We start from the raw sequence: 10,830 nt of genomic DNA, 5'->3' as shown, positions 1-10,830 counted from the left end.
CAACATATTTGTGTGCTAAAAGAGTCAAATGTATTACAAATTGTAATATTTTTAAATTAATTTTTATTTATATATTAGTAATAATAGCAACAACAATGGTAATAATAACCAGTAATGCTACAATATAATTTTAGAGAAAGAAACAAAAGCACCTGTACAATAACACTGTGAAATAACCATATGTCCACAAATCATGTGCAATATTAATATGTCCGCAAATCATGTGCAGTAACAACTCATTTACAAATCCCTGCACTAATGTCACCTTATCACATCTTAATTCCACTTCACATATTGTAAATAAGATGCTAAGATGCTCCTCTCTCTTTTTCAATCCCAATCATGTTTATATATATGCATATGTACTTATATATGTAGGTACATATGCATATGTGTATGTGTATACGTATGTGTGTATGGGTGTGCATATATATATATATATATATATATATATATATATATATATATATATATATATATATATATATATATATATATATATATATATATATATATATGGCCTCTACTGGTGGTTGGCTCTCACTGCGGTATTGTATCACTTCCTGTTCCGGAGCACAGCGGTGCTTTGCTGTATCTGTTAGCTGTTTAATCTGCGCAGTTAGATTGATCTAGATAACGATTTGTTTCACAGTGTAATCTTCACGTGCCTTAACTAAAGCACTCCCACTGCTGAATCACCTCTAAATTATTTACACATTATTCACTTCGTGTGTTTTTAGGATTCCGCTAGCTTAGCGCAGCTACTAGCTCTTAGTTTAGCATGGCGGCTTCTCCTGTCTCTCCCGCACTTTTCTGCTCTGGGTGTGAAATGTTTAGTTATTCCTCGGCCTCCTTTAGCAGTAATGGTACTTGTAATAAGTGTAGCTTATTCATAGCTTTGGAGGCCAGGCTGGGCGAACTGGAGACTCGGCTCCGCACCGTGGAAAATTCTACAGCTAGCCAGGCCCCTGTAGTCGGTGCGGACCAAGGTAGCTTAGCCGCCATTAGTTCCCTTCCAGCAGATCCCGAGCAGCCGGGAATGCAGGCCGACTGGGTGACTGTGAGGAGGAAGCGTAGCCCTAAACAGAAGCCACGTGTACACCGCCAACCCGTTCACATTTCTAACCGTTTTTCCCCACTCGGCGACACACCCACCGAGGAACAAACTCTGGTTATTGGCGACTCTGTTTTGAGAAATGTGAAGTTAGCGACACCAGCAACCATAGTCAATTGTCTTCTGGGGGCCAGAGCAGGCGACATTGAAGGAAATTTGAAACTGCTGGCTAAGGCTAAGCGTAAATTTGGTAAGATTGTAATTCACGTCGGCAGTAATGACACCCGTTTACGCCAATCGGAGGTCACTAAAATTAACAATGAATCGGTGTGTAACTTTGCAAAAACAATGTACTTTTCTCTGGGCCCCTCCCCAATCGGACTGGGAGTGACATGTTTAGCCGCATGTTCTCCTTGAATTGCTGGCTGTCTGAGTGGTGTCCAAAAAATGAGGTGGGCTTCATAGATAATTGGCAAAGCTTCTGGGGAAAACCTGGTCTTGTTAGGAGAGACGGCATCCATCCCACTTTGGATGGAGCAGCTCTCATTTCTAGAAATCTGGCCAATTTTCTTAAATCCTCCAAACCGTGACTATCCAGGGTTGGGACCAGGAAGCAGAGTTGTAGTCTTACACACCTCTCTGCAGCTTCTCTCCCCCTGCCATCCCCTCATTACCCCATCCCCGTAGAGACGGTGCCTGCTCCCAGACCACCAATAACCAGCAAAAATCTATTTAAGCATAAAAATTCAAAAAGAAAAAATAATATAGCACCTTCAACTGCACCACAGACTAAAACAGTTAAATGTGGTCTATTAAACATTAGGTCTCTCTCTTCTAAGTCCCTGTTAGTAAATGATATAATAATTGATCAACATATTGATTTATTCTGCCTTACAGAAACCTGGTTACAGCAGGATGAATATGTTAGTTTAAATGAGTCAACACCCCCGAGTCACACTAACTGCCAGAACGCTCGTAGCACGGACCGAGGCGGAGGATTAGCAGCAATCTTCCAAATTGGAAGTCCCAAAAACCAGTTTTATTTGTTGTTATCTATTGTCCACCTGGTCGTTACTGTGAGTTTCTCTGTGAATTTTCAGATTGCTCCACCAACTTTAAAAAGGGTTCTGACTCCCAGGTGTGATCTAAGGCAGGGCCGTATATAGGAATGTGAAAGGGGGGTTCAAATCCTTGAGTTGGGGGTCCAGTGGGTCGCAGGGCCCCCGGTGGGGTCGAGGGGCAACCCCCTTGTGGGGGCTCAGGGGGGGCAAAGCCCCCCGAAGCAGAAGCTTTTTGAGGATTTCGAGGGGTAAAAAGCTACATAAATTTAATTTGAAACCCAAAATGTATCAGTTTGGAAATACATTTTTATATACAAATAGTCCTTGCTTGGGATTGGATCAGTTGCCATAAGAACCACCCAGGAAGAACCAAGATAACATTAATGCAAACTTTATACCTGCCTGTCGGTTGCGAATGACGCATGATGCACTGAGTGTTTCTTTCTCTTTTTGCTCTGTATGCACCACTCTGCATTTAATCATTAGTGATTGATCTCTGCTCTCTTCCACAGCATGTCTTTTTCCTGGTTCTCTCCCCTCAGCCCCAACCAGTCCCAGCAGAAGACTGCCCCTCCCTGAGCCTGGTTCTGCTGGAGGTTTCTTCCTGTTAAAAGGGAGTTTTTCCTTCCCACTGTCACCAAGTGCTTGCTCACAGGGGTTCGTTTTGACCGTTGGGGTTTTCCGTAATTATTGTATGGCCTTGCCTTACAATATAAAGCGCCTTGGGGCAGCTGTTTGTTGTGATTTGGTGCTATATAAATAAAATTGATTTGATTTGTGTGTGTGTGTGTGGTGGGGGGTTGTCTTTAATATGGCTAGTACCTAGGGCCCAGAATTTGGTGCTACGCCCCTGCCTGCCGTGGCCTGAACAGTCCTGCACACCTTTTTCGTGTATTGGAGCCGAGCCTCGTTCAGACGGCCACACTTTGAAGAGCAGCCTGATGGTTTCTCTGAAGCAGCGGACCTGGTTAATCCGGATCCAGGTGCTCAGGGTTCTGTTAAATCCTTCGGGGAAGTGTCTTTGTTGTTGAAGTAAACACAACCGGCAGGCAGGTTGAGATCTCCAAACACGGGAGGGGAAACAGGGTGTGGTGTCATCAAAAACCTGTGCTGCTCCCTCGCCGTTGCTTATGATTTCTGCATCGGGCTGAAGCAGCACTGTGAGGTAAGGTACAGCACGTTATTAGCTCTCTGACTCACCCCATCACACGCTTTAATCAACGGGTTTTCTTACACTTTGTAACACAGGTGACTGTGTGCTTTCCAAGCAACGGTTCAGTGCGTCAGGTGTGTTTTTAGATTAAAATAACTTTTTGACATCACTGTAAAGAACGAAGAGGATGGAGCCACAGCGAAACGAAGCCCGACACGTGTTTCTGTGAGCCAGTCGGAGGGGCGAGGCACGCGCACACGCGTTTTTCCGAGTTAAAAACGTAATTTTGTAACAGTTTCGTGACGTCATACGAGTTGAGATATACAAATTTTGGGTCACTTAGGGTCTTTTGATTGTGGATAAACTCAGATTTTTTTTTCTTGCTATTTATTTGTCATGATGGCTTTGTGACCACAACGTCACTTTGACTTATTAAAGGTTTGCCTTGATATTTTTTCCTCTAAATTTAATCCCGAGATTGATTTTGATGATGAGTATGGCATATTAACAAAAACTTAGTATATGGTTTAATCGTGTTCATGTAGTTTTCTAAGTCCTTCATCAAAACGCTACACAAAGGATTTTTTATAGAAAACTTTAATTTGTGAATATGATAATTTGGTAGAAAAGTATGAAATTTAATCACATTGGCTGCAGAGATACCATATTCCAACTGTCACAATTTCATCACTAGTACTTTCTTGTACTAGTTGATTCTAAATTATTCACTGGTTAATTTTTTTGTTTTGTTTTTATTATTTTTTCTGACGACCTTTACTTTTAACCCATCTGCTTCAAAAGTTAATCGAGAAACTCTCAGCAATTTGATACTTGGGTCATTTTGTACTTGCCCATTTTTTATTTTGCCATTTTAATGGAAATGCACAAATAAAACACTATGAAAATTATTCGACCACAACAAGCAAATGAATGTCACAAAATCCTGCAATACCCTGAATTTAAAAGTACTCTGAATTTAGAAGTACTCTGAATTTAGAAGTGTGTGTCACACTGCATGTTACTGTTTTTTTTTTTTTTTTTTTTGACACTGATTTCTCAGATCATTTAATGGTTGTGTATAATATTTGAACTGATTACACTGAGGTATTGAGGAAGTGTATGACTGTAACCAGTGAAACAGGACTTTGGTCGCAGTCTTGAGGAAAAAAGATTGATGCCTGATGTCAGAACAAGCTGAGGGGTGTGTCCACCCCCAAACACTGGGTGGCAGTTACAAAGACAGTTTATTTAATTTAACCAGGTTAGTCCCATTGAAATCAAGATCTCTTTTGCAAGCGAGACCTGGACAGTTATAAAGTTTCCAATTCACCTAACCTGTATGTTTTTAAATGTGGGAGGAAACCCACGCAAACACAGGGAGAACATGCAAACTCCACACAGACAGGCCACAGGTGGGAATCGATCCCATGACCTTCTTCCTGTGAGGCAACAGTGCTAACGACTAAGTCACAGTGCTGCCCAATGAAATTGACAAACATGGAGGAACTGATGATGTCTGTGACACGGACACTGCGTTTGACCTTTCACTGTGTCACGCTATGTGACTGTGGATAAATGATCATCAATTTTATGTCCACCATGTGCAAATGATCGAACAGAACGTCCTTGTTGAACATTTTTCTTCTGTTACACTTGTACTCTGGCCACACTTCATGTTCTGCTGCAATTATTCCTGTTTCATGTACTTTTTTATTGCTAGAAATGTCACAAAGAAGCTCAGAAGAGGGTTTGGCATTGTAATGTTGATTTGGTCAAAAACACACAATTCAAGACCAAAATTATCCAAATCCCTGCAGTGAATGAAAATCTGTGGTGGAATGTTTTTTTGTACACCAGAAATGACGGCTGTCATATTGAAATGTAAGTGGCTAACAGGATTATTTTGAATGAATGGCTCAAGAGGAACATGGATGCAAATGATGCTTTTTTTCCATGCAGGTGACAGATTGTTCTGGTTACCTGTCACGCTACAGGAAATTGTTCATATACCAGTAAGAATAAGGTGTGGCATGGGTATGATGATCCTTAAGGAATGCATGAAACTTATCTATCTTTTTGATGGAGTGAGTTTGCTTTTTTTTTGCGAGAGGGACAGAAAAAAACGAGTCACTTTAAAGAGTGACAAGACTTAATCATTCATACGCTGCTGATTGATTTAGAGAACCTGTTTGCCAGCAGTAGTTACAACATAGACGTTGCAGTGTTTGTGTGTGGTTGTCTTGAAAGAGCACGGAACCACCATCATCTGAGGTACCAAGGTCATAGGGTCAGTCAGGTCCACGAGTTTGATGGAAACACCAAACTTCCAAAGGGCTTTTCTGACTCTTCTCTTTGACTGTTGGACTGTCATGCTCCCATTTTTTTGTTTTCATCCAGTGCCTCATTTACAAATGTTGTGTGCACATAAAACCATGCCTTTGTTTTCCCAAAACATGAACTGGAGTTTGTAAAACATGAATACTCGTGCACACACATTTTTTCAGAGCAAGTCGAGCCTCATATGGTGAAGTGTAAATGAAAAATAAAGCAAAGCATAATTTAATGTACAGTAGTGTTCAGAATAATAGTAGCGCTATGTGACTAAAAAGATTAATCCAAGTTTTGAGTCTGTCTGTGTGTCTGTCTGGGATAAACTCCCAAACTATAATATGTAGCCCTAAAAACTATATATATTCTGAATCCTCATGACATGGGGAACAAACTGGTACCATTTTTTTAAAAGTTCTGTGCAACCAATAATTTAATGCTTCATTATATTCTCTTTATCTGTTTATCTTTTATGGTTACTGGGCAACCAGTAATTTACTACAGCGCTTTGCCTCTACTGGTGGTTGGCTCTCACTGCGGTATTGTATCACTTCCTGTTCTGGAGCACAGCAGTGTTTTTCTGTATCTGTTAGCTGTTTAATCTGCACAGTTAGATTGATCTAGATAACTAGATAACAATTTGTTTCACAGTGTAATCTTCACATGCCTTAACTAAAGCACTCCCTCTGCTGAATCACCTCTAAATTATTTACGCATTATTCACTTTGTGTGTTTTTACGAATCCGCTAGCTTAGCGCAGCTACTAGTTTTTAGCCAATTTAGCATGGCGGCTTCTCCTGTCTCTCCCGCACTTTTCTGCTCTGGGTGTGAAAGTTATTCCTCGGCCTCCTTTAGCAGTAATGGTACTTGTAATAAGTGTAGCTTATTCATAGCTTTGGAGGCCAGGCTGGGTGAATTGGAGACTTGGCTCCGCACCGTGGAAAATTCTACAGCTAGCCAGGCCCCTGTAGTCGGTGCGGACCAAGGTAGCTTAGCCGCCGTTAGTTCCCTTCCAGCAGATCCCGAGCAGCCGGGAAAGCAGGCCGACTGGGTGACTGTGAGGAGGAAGCGTAGCCCTAAACAGAAGCCCCGTGTACACCACCAACCCGTTCACATTTCTAACCGTTTTTCCCTACTCGGCGACACACCCGCTGAGGATCAAACTCTGGTTATTGGCGACTCTGTTTTGAGAAATGTGAAGTTAGCGACACCAGCAACCATAGTCAATTGTCTTCCGGGGGCCAGAGCAGGCGACATTGAAGGAAATTTGAAACTGCTGGCTAAGGGTATGCGTAAATTTGGTAAGATTGTAATTCACCCGGTTACGCCAATCGGAGGTCACTAAAATTAACATTGAATTGGTGTGTAACTTTGCAAAAACAATGTCGGACTCTGTAGTTTTCTCTGGGCCCCTCCCCAATCAGACCGGGAGTGACATGTTTAGCCGCATGTTCTCCTTGAATTAGTGGCTGTCTGAGTGGTGTCCAAAAAATGAGGTGGGCTTCATAGATAATTGGCAGAGCTTCTGGGGAAAACCTGGTCTTGTTAGGAGAGACGGCATCCATCCCACTTTGGATGGAGCAGCTCTCATTTCTAGAAATCTGGCCAATTTCTTAAATCCTCCAAACCGTGACTATCCAGGGTTGGGACCAGGAAGCAGAGTTGTAGTCTTACACACCTCTCTGCAGCTTCTCTCCCCTGCCATCCCCTCATTACCACCATCCCCGTAGAGACGGTGCCTGCTCCCAGACCACCAATAACCAGCAAAAATCTATTTAAGCATAAAAATTCAAAAAGAAAAAATAATATAGCACCTTCAACTGTACCACAGACTAAAACAGTTAAATGTGGTCTATTAAACATTAGGTCTCTCTCTTCTAAGTCCCTGTTAGTAAATGATATAATAATTGATCAACATATTGATTTATTCTGCCTTACAGAAACCTGGTTACAGCAGGATGAATATGTTAGTTTAAATGAGTCAACACCCCCTAGTCACACTAACAGTCAGAACGCTCTTAGCACGGGCCGAGGCGGAGGATTAGCGGCAATCTTCCATTCCATCTTATTAATTAATCCAAAACCCAGACAGAGCTTTAATTCATTTGAAAGATTAACTCTTAGTCTTGTCCATCCAACTTGGAAGTCCCAAAAACCAGTTTTATTTATTATCTATCGTCCACCTGGTCGTTACTGTGAGTTTCTCTGTGAATTTTCAGACCTTTTGTCTGACTTAGTGCTTAGCTCAGATAAGATAATTATAGTGGGCGATTTTAACATCCACACAGATGCTGAGAATGACAGCCTCAACACTGCATTTAATCTATTATTAGACTCAATTGGCTTTGCTCAAAATGTAAATGAGACCACCCACCACTTTAATCATATCTTAGATCTTGTTCTGACTGATGGTATGGAAATTGAAGACTTAACAGTATTCCCTGAAAACTCCCTTCTATCTGATATTGATTGATAATTTCTTAATAACATTTACATTTACTCTGATGGACTACCCAGCAGTGGGGAATAAGTTTCATTACACTAGAAGTCTTTCAGAAAGCGCTGTAACTAGGTTTAAGGATATGATTCCTTCTTTATCAATCAATCAATCAATTTTTTTATATAGCGCCAAATCACAACAAACAGTTGCCCCAAGGCGCTTTATATTGTAAGGCAAGGCCATACAATAATTATGTAAAACCCCAACGGTCAAAATGACCCCCTGTGAGCAAGCACTTGGCTACAGTGGGAAGGAAAAACTCCCTTTTAACAGGAAGAACCTCCAGCAGAACCAGGCTCAGGGAGGGGCAGTCTTCTGCTGGGACTGGTTGGGGCTGAGGGAGAGAACCAGGAAAAAGACATGCTGTGGAGGGGAGCAGAGATCGATCACTAATGATTAAATGCAGAGTGGTGCATACAGAGCAAAAAGAGAAAGAACAGTGCATCATGGGAACCCCCCAGCAGTCTACGTCTATAGCAGCATAACTAAGGGATGGTTCAGGGTCACCTGATCCAGCCCTAACTATAAGCTTTAGCAAAAAGGAAAGTTTTAAGCCTAATCTTAAAAGTAGAGAGGGTGTCTGTCTCCCTGATCTGAATTGGGAGCTGGTTCCACAGGAGAGGAGCCTGAAAGCTGAAGGCTCTGCCTCCCATTCTACTCTTACAAACCCTAGGAACTACAAGTAAGCCTACAGTCTGAGAGCGAAGCGCTCTATTGGGGTGATATGGTACTACGAGGTCCCTAAGATAAGATGGACCTGATTATTCAAAACCTTATAAGTAAGAAGAAGAATTTTAAATTCTATTCTAGAATTAACAGGAAGCCAATGAAGAGAGGCCAATATGGGTGAGATATGCTCTCTCCTTCTAGTCCCCGTCAGTACTCTAGCTGCAGCATTTTGAATTAACTGAAGGCTTTTTAGGGAACTTTTAGGACAACCTGATAATAATGAATTACAATAGTCCAGCCTAGAGGAAATAAATGCATGAATTAGTTTTTCAGCATCACTCTGAGACAAGACCTTTCTGATTTTAGAGATATTGCGTAAATGCAAAAAAGCAGTCCTACATATTTGTTTAATATGCACTTTGAATGACATATCCTGATCAAAAATGACTCCAAGATTTCTCACAGTATTACTAGAGGTCAGGGTAATGCCATCCAGAGTAAGGATCTGGTTAGACACCATGTTTCTAAGATTTGTGGGGCCAAGTACAATAACTTCAGTTTTATCTGAGTTTAAAAGCAGGAAATTAGAGGTCATCCATGTCTTTATGTCTGTAAGACAATCCTGCAGTTTAGCTAATTGGTGTGTGTCCTCTGGCTTCATGGATAGATAAAGCTGGGTATCATCTGCGTAACAATGAAAATTTAAGCAATACCGTCTAATAATACTGCCTAAGGGAAGCATGTATAAAGTGAATAAAATTGGTCCTAGCACAGAACCTTGTGGAACTCCATAATTAACTTTAGTCTGTGAAGAAGATTCCCCATTTACATGAACAAATTGTAATCTATTAGACAAATATGATTCAAACCACCGCATCGCACTGCCTTTAATACCTATGGCATGCTCTAACCTGGAGTATATCAGGACCGCCAAGCGGCTGAACCCCAGGCAAGCCCGCTGGTCACTGTTCTTCGGCCGTTTTGACTTCCGGATCACCTACCGCCCCGGGACCAAAAACCAGAGATCGGATGCCTTGTCCCGGGTGCATGAAGACGAAGTCAAAACTGGGTTGTCGGATCCACCGGAACCTATCATCCCGGAGTCCGCTATCGTGGCCACCCTCACCTGGGACGTGGAGAAGACCGTCCGGGAGGCCCTGGCACGGAGCCCGGACCCCGGAACCGGGCCGAAGAACAAACTTTACGTCCCACCAGAAGCCAGGGCTGCAGTCTTGGACTTCTGTCACGGCTCCAAGTTCTCCTGTCATCCGGGGGTGCGGAGAACTGTGGCAGTTGTCCGGCAGCACTTCTGGTGGGTGTTCCTGGAGGCCGACATCCGGGATTATATCCAGGCCTGCGCCAGGGGCAAGGCCGACCACCGCAGGGCACCGGGACTGCTCCAGCCGCTGCCTGTGCCTCATCGCCCCTGGTGCCACATCGGCCTGGATTTTGTCACGGGCCTCCCGCCGTCCCAGGGCAACACCACCATCCTCACGATAGTGGACCGGTTCTCCAAGGCGGCCCACTTCGTGGCCCTCCCGAAGCTCCCGACGGCCCAGGAGACAGCAGACCTCCTGGTCCACCACGTCGTCCGGCTGCATGGGATTCCAACAGACATCGTCTCCGATCGTGGCCCCCAGTTCTCCTCACAGGTCTGGAGGAGCTTCTGCCGGGAACTGGGGGCCACGGTGAGTCTCTCGTCCGGGTACCACCCTCAGACCAACGGGCAGGCAGAACGGGCCAATCAGGAATTGGAACAGGCCCTGCGCTGCGTGACGGCCGCGCACCCGGCGGCCTGGAGTACCCATTTGGCCTGGATTGAGTACGCCCATAACAGCCAGGTGTCTTCTGCCACCGGCCTCTCCCCTTTTGAGGTGTGTCTGGGGTACCAGCCCCCGTTGTTTCCAGTGGTGGAGGGAGAGGTCGGTGTGCCCTCGGTCCAGGCCCACCTGCGGAAGTGCCGTCGGGTGTGGCGCGCCGCCCGTTCTGCCTTGCTGAAGGCCCGGACGAGGGCAAAAGCCCATGCAGACCGCCGGCGGTCCCCGGCCCCTGCCTACCAGCCAGG

General features: G+C 43.9%; 1 protein-coding gene across 1 annotated transcript in view; it reads left to right on the top strand.

Annotated features, from left to right (window-relative positions):
• The first annotated feature begins 3,179 nt into the window (after positions 1–3,179).
• The window catches only part of LOC117508714 (N-acetyllactosaminide beta-1,3-N-acetylglucosaminyltransferase 2-like), a 31,112-nt gene continuing 23,461 nt past the window's right edge, over positions 3,180–10,830 (top strand). The window contains exon 1 of the mRNA XM_034168532.1: positions 3,180–3,280. The gene's annotated coding sequence lies outside the window, so the exon portion shown is untranslated. The remainder of the gene's footprint in view (positions 3,281–10,830) is intronic.

The sequence above is a fragment of the Thalassophryne amazonica genome, chromosome 4 (assembly GCF_902500255.1).
Source record: "Thalassophryne amazonica chromosome 4, fThaAma1.1, whole genome shotgun sequence".
Lineage (NCBI taxonomy): Eukaryota > Metazoa > Chordata > Actinopteri > Batrachoidiformes > Batrachoididae > Thalassophryne > Thalassophryne amazonica.
The sequence above is the reverse complement of the archived record's forward strand: the minus strand, read 5'-3'. Positions and strand labels throughout refer to the sequence as shown.